A 17531-nucleotide genomic window follows, 5' to 3' on the forward strand; every position below is an offset into this window, starting at 1 on the left:
GTGGGAAAAGTAGCTATAGAAGTAGGGGTGAAATAAAGTCTATGATAAATGAAAAGCATAGATTCAGTGACAAAAGCAGATCTAGAAATTCTGAGAGTACAGGACCAGAATTTGTCCCAGAAATTGATGGTCCATTCACATGCCTGATCCAATTCCCAGGGAAGTTCTACTTTTTATTTATTTTTTGCAGAGTTTTATATAGCGCGAACTAGACCCGAACCGAATCAGGTATCAGAGCGCTTTACATAGCACCAGTTATGAAATGAAATGAAATGAAATGAAATTTGGGTTTTCTATAGCGCATGGCTGCCCGTGAGCGTCCCAGCGCTGAAGATTGCAGAACCTCTGGGGGGGAAGGCCGGTGGTAGGGAAGAAAGTTATGAAGGAAACAGATGCGTTTTGAGAAGCTTCCTGAATTTCATGAGATTAGTTTCAGAACGAAGATAAGATGGCAGAGCATTCCAGATGGTAGCCGCTGTGACCGAGAAGCGGCGTCCTCCCGTTCTGGCTTTTTTGATTCTGTGGACCGTGGCCAAATGATGTTGGGCTGAGCGTAGGGGCCTGTTGGGTGTATATGGGAAGATCATTGCTACATGAGGACGGACACACATTCATTTTAGGCACAGGGAGATTAAGTGATTTGCCCAGAATCACAGGAGGTTTCGGCGTCATTACCGAGACTCGAACCCAAATCCCCAGGTCCGAGGACGATCTGGATCCAGAGATAAGGTGTGCTTGTATATTAGGAAGGCCTTAGGAAGAGCAATAAGAATCTTAAGAAGAGAATTTTCTTCAGAGTAAAGAGGAATTGGGGGAAGAGAATAGAAAGTATCAAGTATAACTGGCATTAAAGTACAGAATTGTGGTAAAAAACTGGACAATCAAAGGTGTATTGAAATTGGGGAAAGAACAGGGAGTTAAACCGTCAAATAGATCCTTGACCCAAGCTATTCCCTTTAATGTCCAGGATTTCCAAAAGATAGATCTATTATTAATGGTAATAGGAGAAATATGCCATATTGGTGAACATAGAAAGGATTCCCTGGAAATAATCTTTGGTTGGGTCAAAGGTTTCAACATAGAGCAAGTGTGTCTAAACATGGGAAGAGAAGTGTGCGGAGTTATGGCTGATAAGGCCAGAACTTCCCTTAAAGGAAAGGGTAGAAGCAAAGAACGTTCAATAGAAAACCATAAAGGCGTAATGGGGGAAGAGTCAGGAAGGAGCCATTTCAAAGCTTGAGGGAGACAAAAGGATTTATGATAAGTACAAAAATCAGGAAAGTTAACCCCCCCATTAGATTTTGTCTTTCGAAGAAGAGATAGGGATACTCTGGCTTTTTTATTTTTCCAAAGAAACTTGGAGAGCCGAGAATCAATCTTCTTAAAATAACAAGATGGAATATAGATAGGGAGCACGGGAAGAGTATACATTAAAATGGGAGTGATCATCATTTTAATTGAGTCTAACAGACCCCACCACAAAAGAAAAGGAGGATTCTAGGATGAAAGTAATTTGTCGATACGAGATAAAGCCTCAACCATATTAAATTTAACGGAAGAAGCAATGGAGTTGGAGAACCACATACCTAAGTATTTAATTGTAGAACTATTACATGAAAACCCAGTGGAAGAAAAGGAATGTTGAAAACAGAATTTTGTAAGAAGGAGAATCTCTGTTTTATCTGAATTGATTTTGATTTTGTAACCAGAGACCTTGGAGAATGAAGAGAATTCATGTAATAAAGGAGGAATAGATGTTTCAGGATTAGAAATAAAAAGTAAAATGTCTTCTGCATATGCAGAAAGCTTTAGATTATGGTCACTATAAGGAAAGCCAGATATAGAGTCATTCTTACGGATCAATGAAAAAAGGGTTCAAAGGCTAGGATGAAGCGAAGGGGGAAAGAGGGCAACGTTGACAGACTCCACATTGTAAAGGAAAATAGGAAGCTCTACAAGCATTAACTAACACCGAGGCTCTAGGAGCAAAATATAATAAGGAAATAAGAGAAATTGTCTTGGGATCAAAACCATGCCACTACAAAGATTCAAATAAAAATGACCAAACTACGCTATCAAATGCTCTTTGAGCATCAACGGAAATTGCCACTAAGGATGTGGAGAGAGAGGGGATTTTGTTCAAGACATTAAGAAATAGACGAGAATTATCAGAGGGTAATCTGCCCATGACAAAACCACACTGCTCCTTACCAACCAAGTAAGGCATAAGAGGTTCTAGACGTAGAGCAGGTAATTTAGTGAATATTTTATAATCTACAATGACCAAGGATATCGGATGATAAATTTTACAAAACATGGGATCACAACCCTCTTTATGGATTAAACAAATCGTGGCTTCTTGAAAAGTGCCATAAGTTTTACCAGAAAGAAAAAATGAATGAAAAAAGTCTAAGAGCTTAGGAAGTAACATATTAGAAAAATGTAGATAAAATGTAACTGTAAAACCATCCACTCCGGGGATTTTGCCAATTTTATTATGTCAGCCATAATATCGAGCCCTGCTTTGGAGAAGTATAAAAGATGCGTTATCAGTGGTAGCTTTTTTTAAAGTTTAATTTAGCACGAACAAGATCTTGTAACATAGAGTCCGATAATGAGGTGTAAAATTTGTGCTCTGGGGCCTTAATATTTGCTAGCTTTGTGTTGTTGAAGGAAACGTTTCTTTTTTTGTGAGACGAAGTATATACTAAAGTCCCTAGCCGTGGCCTTAAGGGAGTCCCATAATATATGGGGAGAAGTGTTATGATCATTGTTCAGTTCAAAAAATTATTTAGCAAAGGAGGTAAATGAAGAAGAGAAAAAAGGGTCTAGCACAAGAGAATTATTAAAACACCAACCGGAGAAGTTGGGGTGTGGAGGGAGCAGATCAAAGTCAGCCACAATTGGAGCATGGTCAGAAATGACAATGGGTTCGATAGAGGAAGAAAAAAGATTTTGAGATAAAGATTGTAAAAGAAAAATATAATCTAGACAGGAAAGAGAATTGTGAGGTGGAGGGAAAACAGAAAAGTCAATAGTATCAGGGTGAAAGAACCTCCACGCATCCACAAGGTGTTATTGGGAAATAGAATCAAGAAATTGTTTATGGGATTTATGAGGAATGAAGCGTACCCGAGACTGGCGGTCAAGAATGGGGACAACAACTTGATGCAATCACCTCCTAGAATAAAGAGATCATCTCTAAACTGAATACATTTTTGTGTGTCCAAAGGCCAAAAAGAGTAATCTAGTGGGGTAGGACCATAAACATTAAGGGGCCGATTAGGATGGCGGACGGACTTGCGTCCGTCCGCCACCCTTGAGGAGGAGGGAACGTCCGCAGGGGCTGCGGCGTTCCCTCCGTGCTGATTAGGATGTGACCGCCAGGGTGGCGGTCACATCCTCTATATTTAACATTGCGGCGGGTGCAGCTTCAAGCTGCACCCGCCGCAATGTTAAAAAAGCATGTTTTACATTTACATGCACAAAGCGGCAGGCACCGCACGGTGCCTGCTGCTTTGTGCACGCAAATGCAGGGGGGTACCATAGGTACCCCCCATGTGCACCCCCCACCCCCCATTCACCCAGGGGGCCCGCAACGGGCCCCCAAAGTGAATGTCCGTATGCTTTTCCATGGCGGAAAAGCCGCCGTGGAAAAGCATGTATTCACGAACATCCTAATATGGCGGACGGTGTCTCATAGACACCGCCTGCCATGTTATAGCTTTTCCGCCACGGTCGGAAGCCGACCGCGGCGGAAAAGCGGCGGACGGTATTCCAGACCCACCAGCCATCCTAATTTGGCGGTGGGTCTTTGGAGGCTCCGCAGCGGTTTTTCCGCATCCTCCAGGCCGGCGGACACTTCCGCCGGCCCGGAGGATGCGGAAAAACCGCCATCCTAATCGGCCCCTAAATATATTCAAAGAAATGTTATCAATAAGCAATTTAGCTAAGAACCATCTCCCCTCTGTATCAATGTCCTGCAATATAACTTTACATTTAAATTTTTTGTGGTATAAAATTATAACTGCATTTTTTTTAGAGTAGGTAGGAGAGGCTAAAACTGAACAAACCCAACCTTTTTTCAATGTTAATGCCTCTGGTTCTGTAAGGTGAGTTTCTTGTAGCAGAACTAAATCAGGGTTATAAGAGGCAAAATGTGAAAATATTCTCTGTCTTTTAAATGGGTTAATAAAACCTTTCACATTCCAAGAAATAACTCTGAATGCAAAAACATCAACAATAAATAAAGAACAATGCGTTAAACAATGAAGTAATGAAGTAAGAGAAAAGAAGAGGAAGGAAGAGGAAGAGATCAAAACTGTCGAGGTGTCAAAAACAAAAAAGAAAAAATAGATGGAAGAGGAAAGTCAAGAAATCATGTGGAGAGAAAAGCATATAAGAGAAAGAATGCAATACCACCAGAAAAAAGAAAGGGGAAAATACAATAAAGAGGAAAGAGAAGAAGGGAAGGAAGAATAGGAGTAAGAGAAGACAGTGCATGTCAAAATGACAACTGGGGTACGTATCTTAAGGGGAACAAAGGGAAGGATGAGAGGCTGCAACAGACAAACGAAAACAGCACACCCAACAAAGGGCAACGTACCACACCAGGACGTCAATGAAACAAAAACGGGAGCATAGCGGGAACATGAAATAGGAACATAGTGGAATTATAAAAAACTGTAATAGGAAACAAAAAGTTATGCAAGTAAGAACAAGAAGGGCAACGTACCACACCAGGACGTCAATTTTTAAAAAACGGGAGCGTAGCGGGAACATGAAATAGGAACATAGTGGAATTTAAAAAAACTGTAATAGGAAACAAAAAATTATGCAAGTAAGAACAAGAAAAACATTGGAACTAAATAACACAATCCTATATCAGTATAATCACTGAAACTAAAACAACAAAAAAGATATTAAAGTCAAGTGTCAGGAGGAAGGCCAGCAATCTCCATTAAAGCAGCAGAATATGACTGAATACATTTTCTGAGATCCGCCGGATCTTCAAAGTAGAGGTTTTGTTTAAGAAGGTGACCTTAAACAGGCACGGGTGGAATAATCCGTACCGCAGACCCAAGGAACGAAGAGCAGGGCAAAGATCAAGAATTTTTTTTCGGCGCTTGGTGGTGGCCGCTGAAACATCCTGAGAGATAAATACTTTTGTGCCATGCCAAGTCAGCTGTTTTTTGGATTTAGCTGCAATTAGCACTTTTAGGGGGTAAGTAAACTGTAGAAATAAAATAATTATTCCACAAGGTTTAGATGGAGCAGCTGAGGAGGATAAACGTGGCCCCAGGCTATGTGCTTGTTGAATGTTTAATTTGGTCCAAGGAGGGAGACCCAAGAACTGTGGAAGAAAGGAAGTTAAGTACGTAACAGGGTCATCCCCCTCAAGACCTTCAGGAAGCCCGTAAATGTGCAAGTTATTGCGACCATTTCTATTTTCAGGGTCCTCGGTTGATCTTCTCAGTTGTAGGACCTCTTTCTCCAAAGAGGGGATTCTGGAAGATGAATCCTGTACGTCACTAAGATGCTGTTCCACCAAAGTAAGGCAAGATTCCATAGATGACCATTTGTTATCAAAGGTCTGTAGGCGAGAGTTAGTTTCCTCAATGAAAGCTCTAAGGGCGCGGATTTCCTCCAAAACAATATCCACAGAAACTGGAGACACAAATTTAGGAGGAGAGGGAGGGTCATGTTTGATTGTCTTAAGCAAAACTAGCTTTGGATGCCATGATCGATAGAGCAGTGTTACTAGAACAAGCCTTTTGCTCCAAAACCTCAGAGGGGTGTACGGAATTATTTGGGGCTGTAGAATGGGTAAAGCAAGCTGCTGGATTGTTGGACTTCTGTCTTTTAGTGTAGTGGAGCAAAAATTTGCTCCTACTAATGAAACGTTACATTCAAAGACCAGGAATAGGCTTATTTAAAGAAGCACCAAAAAAGAAAGAGGTAAGTTTACCTCACAAACTTCAGCAAGTCAGTTAAATAATTAGACCTCCCAATGTGGAAAGACGCTCAGTCGAAGAAAAAGGCAAAAAAGGTAAAGAAAACATAAAAAAATAGCCTTCCAGAGTGCCATGTGACGACATTTGAGGAGTAAAGATGGAGAGGAAAAAACAAAATGGAGGCTGCAAAGCAGCTAAAGAGTCACCTGCATAATTTTGTTAGATATCCATGAAAATGAAGGATGAAAAAGATAGCCTCCTGTAGAGCAAGCGTTCCAATTCAAGAATGTGCCATCATGGGAGGAGCCAAGATGGCGTCCGGGTAGGACGTCCAGTCCCTCGGCTCCGAGGACCATCTCCTCCTTTGCAGCAATCCTGCCGGCTATCCTGAACCGCAGTGGCGAATTGTGGACGATGATGACTTCCGGCGACCCACGGAGAAATCCTGAGGCTGTAACATCCTTGCAAGCGGGAGAAATGACCGACTAAACTCTGCTGCCCGCAGCAGCTCTGAGACCGGGGCCCCGAGTAGGCAGCGAGGCCGGCTACCAAGTGCACAACACGGGATGCCAACGATTGCGGTAAGCCGGTCGGATCATTTCATGTGCGAGACGGCCGAACTTCAGCACGCAAACCCCGTTGGACTGTAGGTACGGATTTAATCGTGCCTGGCTCTTTGTACGGGGCAACCGCACGGCTGCAAGTGCCCTGTTTGCTGGCCGCCGAGAAACGGCTTGAGTAATGTCCCGCAATCGGCGGGAGGCTCCCGGATTTCTACTCCCGCTACTTTTTGCAGGAAAACGTCTCTATGGGTCTTAGCTTGTGGCAACATACTGGCATCGTCTGCCACTATCATAGTGCACGGACCTTCGGCTTCCCACCTTGAGTACCCTGGCCTCACTCGGAATGTCCACACTCACGCCTACAACGGACATGATGGAATACAGCCTGGGGGAGCCTGGGCTACAGTGTGATGGTGGAATTGTGGCGCAGGGGGACGCACTCGGAGGGGAGAGTAGAGGAGACCTGGGTTATGGCGATCTTTTGGCAGCTGTTCTCTCCCTCCGTCACTTCATGGCTCACTCTGTTCAAACCCTGATCAACGCGGTGGATGATATCGTGAGCGCACTGGGAAGATTGAGAATGGAAGATTTACAGGTACATGGCGATTCTCCTTGTTCCACGTCCGTCTCCAACAAGATGGCTGCCCTACATTATAATGGCGGATCTGAGACTCCGAACCTCAAAATATACCATGCTGAGGATGTTGCATGTCTGGGACGATGTGAAGATCTCGGACTGGTATCGCGACGGGAGTGCTCGCCCCAAGCCATACTCCCCATTGCCCGGGGGCCGCCTCGGATGTTGTTGGATGTTGACAATTTCCTTCCTGGCTCGGCTCCGCAATATACCATGGAGATGGTTCATTTCTTGCCCAGGCTGGGACCATTGGACTTGCGCGCAGCTGACACGTTTGGGTGGTTGAATCGATTTGACATTTTTGGGTTGCTGTTCGCGTTCTTTTGGGACACTTTGGTAGGCAGTAGTGAACGAGATAAAACGGGACAGGGATGAACGCCTCCTATCATTGACTGATGGGTTCCTCGTTGCTGACCGAGCTGGCTATGCGACATGCTGATTTCTCTGATTATACAATCTGCCGGTTTCGTGCTTTATAAATTGCTTTGCTAGTAATGTTTTTTGTCAACGGATTTTACGCTTCAAGCCATTATTGGAACTATGGGAGGGTGATACCGGGGACTGATATGTGGGTTGTGGATTGCTACCCTTGCTTATGCTGTGGGCTGCATATGTGTTTCCGACTTCTTTGCTTGTACTGCTTGCCACCGCTAGACGCCATATTTTGCGCTGTTATTGGCCTTACGGGAGGGTGGAGCCGAGGGACGGGTGGTGGACTCCTCCCCGCCTTTCTTTCTTTTACGAGAGTTTTAGATTAGGACTCTTTTCTTACTCTCTATATTTCGGGACTCCTTTTATTGGGCGACAGGCACACTGCTAGGGGGGGGGTAGGCCGTAGCCAGCTGCAGGGGTGCAGGGTGGGGAGTGGGTGGGGGGGGTTTGTTTTTTATTTTTGGTTCTATGGGCCTTCTATTCTTTTTCTTTTTCTTTCTTTCTGGGTTTAGACGTTTATCTCCTAGGCGATACGCAGCGATTCTGGTTTTTTGTTACAATGTGCATTTATCTATCCTGATCGTAATAGACCGGCGTCCAACCTGTTGTGATATGATATCCTGCTCTTGCCTATCCTTCGGAACAAGAACTTTAAAAATTAGACCTCAATATTCCTGAATCGGATCCTTTGCGCTTCCTGTATTGCACCGTACTGTATATGTGAGCCCCCGGGCTCTTAGTTGTGTTGTATCTGCGATTTCTATCAATAAAGGTCTTAAAAAAAAAAAAAGAATGTGCCATCATAATTTTAGGAAAGGCGCTGGAGCCGCAGAAGAAGCAACCGCGATGTCCGGTGCGGTGCGGAGCTCCGTAGCTAGGCGGTCATCTTAGGTCATTATGTGCGCGACTCCCTTTCATCTGCTTTTGGTTCACTTACTTTTTCGGCAAGCAATCTGTCGTAACTCAACAACACATTCTTATTATTTGGGTGAGTGTTAATAGTGAAGGTGTGTATTTTAGTTTTTTTTTATTCACCGGATATCTTGCAAGTTCGCATTTTTGGATCGCGTATATGATTGCCAGGCAATTAGCCGTAACAGTGCAACATACTCTTATTAAATGGACGCAAATATATAATTAACTGAGGTTTTGTTTTTTGAATATGCTTATTCAACATACTGGGGAGTTTCTGATTGGTGGAAACGTGAATGTGCTCATCTCTGCCTTTCTTCACCAATTATCCAGCTGGAGTTCTTCTGGACATTACACACATGCTTGGCAGACATTATGCTGTAACTCAACAACATATTCTTATTAATTGGGTAAGTGCAAATAGTGAATGTTTATTTCTGTTTTTTTGTACACCGAATATCCTGCAGGTTCACATTTTTTGATCGTGTAGATAATGGGCAGACAATCAGCCATAATAGTGCAACACACTCTTATTATTGGGCCACAGTCAATAATTAATTACGTTTTTTCTTGAATAATGAATAATAAAGATTTCTGGATGGAGGTGGGTCAAAATACTTTTTCAATATACTCATTCAAGATACTAGTGAGTTTCTGATTGGTGGAAACACTCTATGTAGGATCAGATGAGGGTTTCCATTCTGGTCCAACCCTTTTTGTGATTGGGTGGCTGCACCAACAGCGAACTAACATAATTGGGAGCAACAATAACGTGTTTGGTTTTCGGGGTTTTTTCAACCTGGTGGACTGCGGAGGTTCCATCGATTGGACTACAAGGCTGTAATGGGTTCCTTGGGGATACGTTTCAATTGCTGACCAGAGGAACACAAACCGGTATGTGATTGGTGCCTTAATATGAGGACCAGAGAGGGAACAGGCAACACTTCAGTGATTCAGTGTTGTGATTGGTTGGCAATCTAGTATTGGTATTGGTGGTCCGAGATGAATGAAGATAGGCGTGGACCTGATGGGCAGTTTGACCGGTAAGCCAGAATGATGAAGGTCAGTACGGTGAGGCTGAGCACATGAATCGGACAATGGAGGGAGGGCATGATAGAATGGATGTCTATTTTTTGTTGTCAGGATATAGAGAATTGGGTGAAAGGTGTTATCGTAGCTGAGATACAAGCTTGGAAATATTCAAATGGTTGGGAAGGAATTGGGTGTGTAAAGAGGAAGAGAATAGAATTTTCAATTTGTCTTGCTACTGGGTTGTAGTGAGGGTTAAATTAAATTGATTGAGAAGTAGAATGAGACTGAATATGTACTACTACATTTGTGTATGAGACTGGAAACAGCATGCCACATTTGTGACAGGAATTCCCTCTTGTGAAGAATGATAGAATAATGGAAGGATCGAATACCGATGACATTTGAAAAAGAGGATTTGACAAGTGTGCGTGCAACTCTCAGGCTAAGGCTTTCAATCCTAAGGGAGGGAGTGTGATAGGTCACAGCGGGACAACGGGAATTATCAGGTTTCACTAGTAGACATCATTTGGTCTTCATGATTTCACTAGGATAAAATTGATGGGATAAGCATCAAATACTGTGGGTATTGTTGGCTCTGTTATTGGACCAGTTGGTGGGAGGAGAGAATACAATTGTTGATTCTATCAAATTTATTTGAAAGATAGTTGCATGAGTTTGTTGATAGGCAGGGAGTCTTGTGGGGAGGCATTGTGGAGGTTTTATTCTGAAATGTAAATAACAGGTTTATGTGTGGATTTATAGAATATTGATACAATATCAAATGTGTGACATGTGTGTTTTAAATCTGCAGACCTGATGAAGTTCCATGTGGGACGAAACAGGTTGGCTGGGCTGTATGGATTACTTCTGTCAAATTGCTTTATTTGAATGAAATTGGATGCCAAGATATATGCAAGACTGCTAAATTTCTACCTTAAATTGGATCATGACTTTTGGATGAAGTGTGGTACTTTCACCTTGACCAGGACTATTGGGTGAAGTGTTGGAGAAGACTATAAACCATGGGATTATTAAAAGGACATTGATTGAAATTGAAAGCACCTTTTGCTTTATTGTTTTTGTTTGGACATGCGTGGCAACAATTGATATTCTAGTCACAGGCATATTACAGTTGGGTGCTGTGCTTGGAAGCCATTTGTGTGCTCTAGTCTTGTGTGCTAGGCTTACAAGTCTTTCCTTTCTTCGCTAACAGCAGCTGAGAAAGTATTTGGCCATTCACCTGCTTCCTTTGCCAGAAAACCCTGAAAGGACATTGTCTACATTTGTGGTAAGGATAAACGCCTGGGGTTAAATGGCTGGGATTTCAAAATGCACATCCCCTTGTACACTTCTGCACCTCATTTTGCATGTAGGTGGCAAACAACACTTTGCTATTAAAGGGAATTTCAGACATTTTGAGTTTCTTGTGGTTGAGAGGATGTCCTAAACTAGGCCTTCCATGCACATAAGGCCTCCATATAACAACTGCTGCTGTGACGTACATGTAGTTTAGAGCAGACTCAGGTGGAACAGGCTGACCTATAGAGCGTAAGCCTTTGTGTTTTTTCAGTGCATGCTTTCATGGAGCTTTGCTGTCATCATCCTCGCCCTGAAGTTGGATTTCTCCAGAAATGCCTTAGCTGTAGCCTTCCACAGATAGAGCATAGTTTAGACATGGTGGCTTAGTCACACATTCCAAAGCTTGAATTCCTGGTCCTGGGGCCATGGCATTGACACCGATGCTCTCTTAGTGTTACTGAGGGCATGCCAAACCACATTGGACATGGCCAGAGTGTGGATACCAGAAAGATGGTCTTGTCTGTGGATGATCTGAAGTACACATCAATTGTTTAACCTACAACTAGACCAGACTAGTCCACCTTGTCCCTGCTGGATAACCTCGCCACCGTTGGACTCAAACAACTGGTCACCTTCCCAACCAACTCATAACTACACAAGCTTGACCCCCATCTTCTCTGCCAGTGACAACATCGCCTTCAGCCACACCACTGAGCTCCAGTGGACTGACCACTGCTGCATTCACTTCGCCGTCACCAAGCCCACCGTACACTACCATGCCCACCGCTATCCTCGTAGAAGGTGGAACAAGTTCACCTAAGAACAGCTCACCACCACCTTCAGCGAAACCCCTCCACCGACATCCACAGACGCCAACACCGCAGCACGCAACCTCCAACCATGGATCTCTGACTGTGCCAACACTTTGGCACCCCTGTAGAAATCCCCAAGTATGCGACACTCCAAGAAAGCCAGCTGATTCTCTCCTGCCCTTCATGAGTCCAGACACACATGTAGACGGCTGGAGATGAGATGGAGGAGCAGCAAGATCCCAAAAAACCACCCAGCCTTCAAAACTGCTGTCACCACACATAACCACCTCATCAGAACAGCGAAGAAAGTGGCACTACAAGAAAGGGTCAACACCAACGCACTCAACAGCAAGGAACTTTTCGATGTGGTCAAAGAATTTGCCAAACCCAGCTCAGAGACACCTGACATTTCCCCCTCAAAAGACCTCTGCAGCAACCTCAGCACCCACACCGCAAGATCAGGAAGATATACAACAGCGTTGACAGACTCAATAACCAAAACCATCCCACCCCACTCGCAACCACCACACCCTACTATGCCAGATCCCAACAGACCCTATTCAGCTAGAACCTCCCTCACAGAGGATGACACCTTCAAGATCATGAAGAGCATCCACTATAGAACACCCTCGGGACCCTGCCCGCACCACATCTTCAACAGAGCAGGCATCACCTTCGCCCCCCAACTCTGCTGCACCATCAACTGCTTCATCAACTCTGCCACTTTCCCGGATGACTGGAAACTTGCAAAGATCAACCCCTTGCTGAAGAAACCCTCTGCAAACCCAATGGACCTCAAGAACTTCAGACCCATCTCGCTTCTCCCCTTCCCAGCCAAGGTCATCGAGAAGGCCATCAACACCTAACTTTCCCAGTTCATCGAAGCAAACTACATCCTGGACCTCTCCAAGTCTGGGTTCTGAATCAACCGCAGCACCGATATCACCCTCCTCACCTCCACAGATGACTTCTTCACCCTACTCGAATGAGGCAAAACTGCAGGCCTCCTCCTCCTGAACCTCTTGGCTGACTTCAATACCATCTCTCACCGCACCCTATGCACAAGACTCCACAACGTCGGCATCTGTGACAAAGCCCTAGAATGGATCCGCTCCTTCCTCACGGGCTGAAATCAGAGAGTCAGACTGCCTCAGTTTCTCTTGGAACCCACAGAGATTAGCTGCGGAGTGCCTCAGGGCTCCTCCATGAAGCCCACGCTTTTCATCATCTACATGGCCCTGCTCGCAGCCATCGTTCGGAAGGACTCAACATCGTCTCCTACGCCGATGACACCCAGTGGATTCCCTCCCTCACCAACAAACCAACAGTCACCAAGAACAACTTTCATGATGGGATAAAGGCTGTTGCCACCTGGAAGAAGAACAGCTGCCTCAAGCTCAACTCAGAGAAGACCAAAGTCCTTATCATGGGCTCCACCCCCTCTACTTGGGACAACTCCTGGTGGCCTGCAGCACTTGGAACCTCCCCCATGCCCACAGACCATGAGCGGTCTGGCATCATCCTGGATTCCTCACTCACAATGAGCCACCTGATCAATGCCGTCTCATCATCCTGCTTCCACATGCTACGTCTGCTACAAAAGATCTTCAAATGGATCCACAGCAAGTCCAGAAAGACGGTCACCCACGCACTCGTCAGCAGCAGAACCGACTGTGGGAACACACTCTACACCAGCATCACCGAGAAACTCCTCAGGAAATTACAAAACATCCAGAATACCACCGCCAGACGCATCCTCAACATCCCACGCTGCACCCACATCACCAGCCACCTAACAGCTCTCCACTGGCTCCCAGTCAACAAAAGAATCATCTTCAAGCTCTTCACATATGCCCCAATGCCCTACACGACGCAATACCTGCGTACTTCAACCACCGCCTTACATTCCACGAACCCACCAGAGACCTCCGCTTCCATCCAACTGGCCTTGGCTACCGTCCCACATATACGCAGGACCACAGCTGGAAGATGATCTTTCTCCTACCTCACAGCAAAGACCTGCAACACCTTGACTCTCCACTTCAGGCAGCCACCATCACTGCCTCAATTCAGAAAAGACCTCAAGTCCTGGTTCTTCGGCAAAACAGCACCTCAAAAGACCTGCAGCTCCTCCCCAACAGCTTGAGACATTTACGGGTGAGTAGTTGTGCTCTACAAGACACTGATTGATTGATTGATTGATTAAAGCTTCTCATAAATTACGACTATCTCTTTCATAATATCTTTCTGAAGAGAATTTGCAGCTTCCTATGCACATTCGGGAGCAGGACATGAGCCAACAAGCAAATCTATATAGGGAGCCACTTGCTTCCATGACATCCACAGTCATGGACCATGGCCGATCTTTCACTACCATGATGGCGCCAGCTTTGCAGTGTTGTAATTATCATTGGAGCCCAGGGCAAAGCCATAATAGCCGAAGAAATAGGACTAGGACTGATGTATGGACCTGCGTGTAGTGCCAAAATGGAGACCCAGATAAGACACCAAGATCCTGGGGGAAGTTTGTTTACAGTAAAATAGCTAAAGGTTTTTTGGTTACGGTTGAGGCTCAGTAGTATATTAGGCACACAACATGACCAGGTGATTCAACAATATTTGTAAGAATGCAATGTCAGGAAAGCAGATCTTTTGGGGGGAGGAGTGTGTCATTCCATTGAAAGCTAACATATGTGAGCTAAACAATGGATGCTTTCTGCTGCAGTGAGAAGAAACAAAGGGGCAATGTACAAGGAGTTAACACCACCAGAACGTCACTTGGGTGCACATTTACAAGGAGTTGACGCCACCAGAAAATCACTTTTTTGTGACTTTCTGGCAGCATTAAGTCCTTCCCCTTATTACAAGGCGGCGTTAAGCCACTTAATGTGACTCAATGCCAACTTGTAAATAATGCCCCTATTCACGCAGCACTTAGCGTGAAAGGGGTGTTCAATGGGTCCAGTAGTGGGCGTTCCGCTGTAAACACCCATTTCTTTTTGGCGCTGCCCCATATTTACAAGGTATGGAGCAGCACCTAAAATAAGACCAGGTAACACCTGGTCTTAAACGGGCAATACGAGGAGAAATTTGTAATTTCTCGTCATATTTTGCTCTTTACACGTGTGTTGCATTCTGCAGCCCACATAGAAACCGCAAATTGCCTGTTAAGATTGTTTACATGCAGGAAGGTGTCCCTTCCTGAACATAAACAATCACACCTGCAGCGCAGTCACCCTAGCAAAAGGGTGCTAGGGTGCCTGCGCTGGCGCTAGGCAGCTTTTTTTAGCACCAGCGTTAGGGGAAATACAGGGGTGATCAGTATTTTTTATACGTACAGCGCATCCATGCACTTTAAAACTATTAGAGCGGAGCATACCAATTTTGGAGTAAATATGCCCCAGAGAGTACATTGTACAAGCCAGAAGATGAATATGGTGATGCTGGGTGCCGCATGTGGGCCTGAACTTCAGATTGCAAAAGACATACAGTTGATGGATGGAATGTGGAACAAATCAAAACATTCACCCCTAGTCAAGAGATCTGGGTTAAATCCATCATTCTTTTGCTCACCCTACCACCCCTGTTTAGACCTGGACATATGCAAAATAGTGTTGACCCAGTGCCTCATGGGAACAGTCCAGCGTGAACTGCCAAGCCAGGTACTCCCTGGACCGGAAACCAGCATCCTAGGACCGGTTTCGGGGTTTCACCCCTCATCAACCAGGATAGCTTGAATCCAGTGGCACAATGAGCCCAGGACCCGCGTCTGGGCATACCCAGCGCACTTAAGGTGAGAAAGCAAAAGACACACGGTTGATGGACGGATTGCAGAACAAATCAAAACATTTACTCCCAGTCAAGAGATCTGGGTTAAATCCATCATTCTTTTGCTCACCATGCCAGCCCAGTTTAGACCCGTCAATCATCTCCTTGTGTTTCCTTTGTTCGCCCTAAGTCGGCAGGGTATACCCAGACGTGGGTCCCTTGCTCACTTTGCCACTGGATTCAAAATAGCCTGGCTGAGGAGGGCTGTTAGCTTGAAACCAGTCCCAGGATGCTTATTTCTGGTCCAGGGAAGACATGGCTTGGCAGTTCGGGCTGGACTTTTCCCATAAGGCACAGGGTCAAGACATATTTGCATATAGCTGTGTTTGGACTGGGGTGGCAGAAGACAATGATGGATTCATCCCAGATCTGTGACTGGTGGTGAGTGTCTGAAAAGTTTCAGGGCTCCGAGCATATCTAACAACCTTTGCGCCTGGAACCCAATCACCACTGAAGACACCATCCGCCTGATGAATTCCATCCACTCAGGATCGCCAACCGACCCTTGTCCCCACCACATCTTCAACAAAGCAGACTCCATCATCGCACCCCATCTTCGAGACGTCATCAACTGCTCCCTCAACTCCGCCACCTTCCCGGAAAACTGGAAACATGCCGAACTCAAGGCCCTTCTGAAGAAACCCACAGCTGACCCAACCGAACTCAAGAACTACCGCCCCATCTCGCTCCTCCCATTCCCCGCCAAAGTCATAGAGAAAGCCGTCAATAGTCAGCTCGCCGCCTTCCTCCAGTCCAACAAATCCCTCGACTCCTCCCAATCAGGCTTCCAAGCCAAACACAGCACCGAAACCGCACTCATCGCAGCTACAGATGACATCCGAACACTACTGGACAACGGAGAATCAGTCGCTCTCAACTTACTTGACCTTTCCGCAGCCTTCGACACGGTCTGCCATAGAACCCTCATACAACGCCTCAGCAACATCGGAGTACAAGGAAAAGCATTGGACTGGATCATATCGTTCCTCACCGGAAGAACACAGAGAGTCCACCTCCCCCCCTTTCAAATCAGAGGCCACCGAAGTCATTTGCGGCGTACCACAAGGATCATCACTCAGTCCCACCCTCTTCAACGTATACATGAGTCCCCTCGCATCCATTGCGCGCCAACACAACCTCAACATCATCTCCTACGCAGACAACACCCAGCTGATCCTCTCCCTCACCAAAGACCCAAACACCGCCAAAACCAACCTACACGAAGGAATGAAAGAAGTAGCCGAATGGATGAAGAACAGCCGTCTAAAACTAAACTCGGACAAAACAGAAGTCCTCATCTTAGGACCATCCCCCTCTGCCTGGGACGACTCATGGTGGCCACCAGCCCTCGGAACCGCACCCATACCTACAGACCACGCACGCAACCTGGGCTTCATCCTGGACTCCTCCCTTTCGATGACCAGACAAGCCAACGCCGTCTCATCATCTTGCTTCAACATCCTACGAATGCTCAAAAAAATCTTCAGTTGGATCCCCACCGAAACAAGAAAGACGGTCACCCACGCACTAGTCACAAGCCGACTGGACTACGGAAACACCCTTTATGCCGGAACCACAGCCAAACTACAGAAAAAACTCCAACGCATCCAAAACGCCTCAGCCAGACTCATTTTGGACATCCCCCGACAAGCTCACATCTCCGACCACATGAAAAACCTCCATTGGCTCCCTGTCAACAAGAGAATAACGTTCCGTCTCCTCACCCACGCACATAAAGCCCTCTACGACCTAGGACCCGAATGCCTCAACACGTGTATATCCTTCTACACCCCCTCCCACCAACTACGTTCCTCCAATCAAGCCCTCGCCGCAGTTCCGCGCATCCACAAATCCACCATGGGGGGAAGATCCTTCTCCTACTTAGCGGCTAAAACCTGGAAATCTCTCCCCACCCAACTCCGCCTTACTCAAAACCACCTCTCTTTCAGAAAGCAACTAAAAACCTGGATATTTGATAAGTAAATTCACCCCCCTCCCTCAAGCGCCTTGAGACCTTCTGGGTGAGTAGTGCGCTATACAAATTTTTGAACTTGAACTTGAA

At 45.6% G+C, this 17531-nt stretch overlaps 1 protein-coding gene across 1 annotated transcript in view; it reads right to left on the reverse strand.

Annotated features, from left to right (window-relative positions):
* Window positions 1-17531, reverse strand: part of CCDC73 (coiled-coil domain containing 73) — a 2033683-nt gene that overhangs the window by 438730 nt on the left and 1577422 nt on the right. The window lies entirely within an intron of this gene.

This window comes from Lissotriton helveticus, chromosome 3_1 (genome assembly GCF_964261635.1).
Source record: "Lissotriton helveticus chromosome 3_1, aLisHel1.1, whole genome shotgun sequence".
Classification (NCBI taxonomy): domain Eukaryota; kingdom Metazoa; phylum Chordata; class Amphibia; order Caudata; family Salamandridae; genus Lissotriton; species Lissotriton helveticus.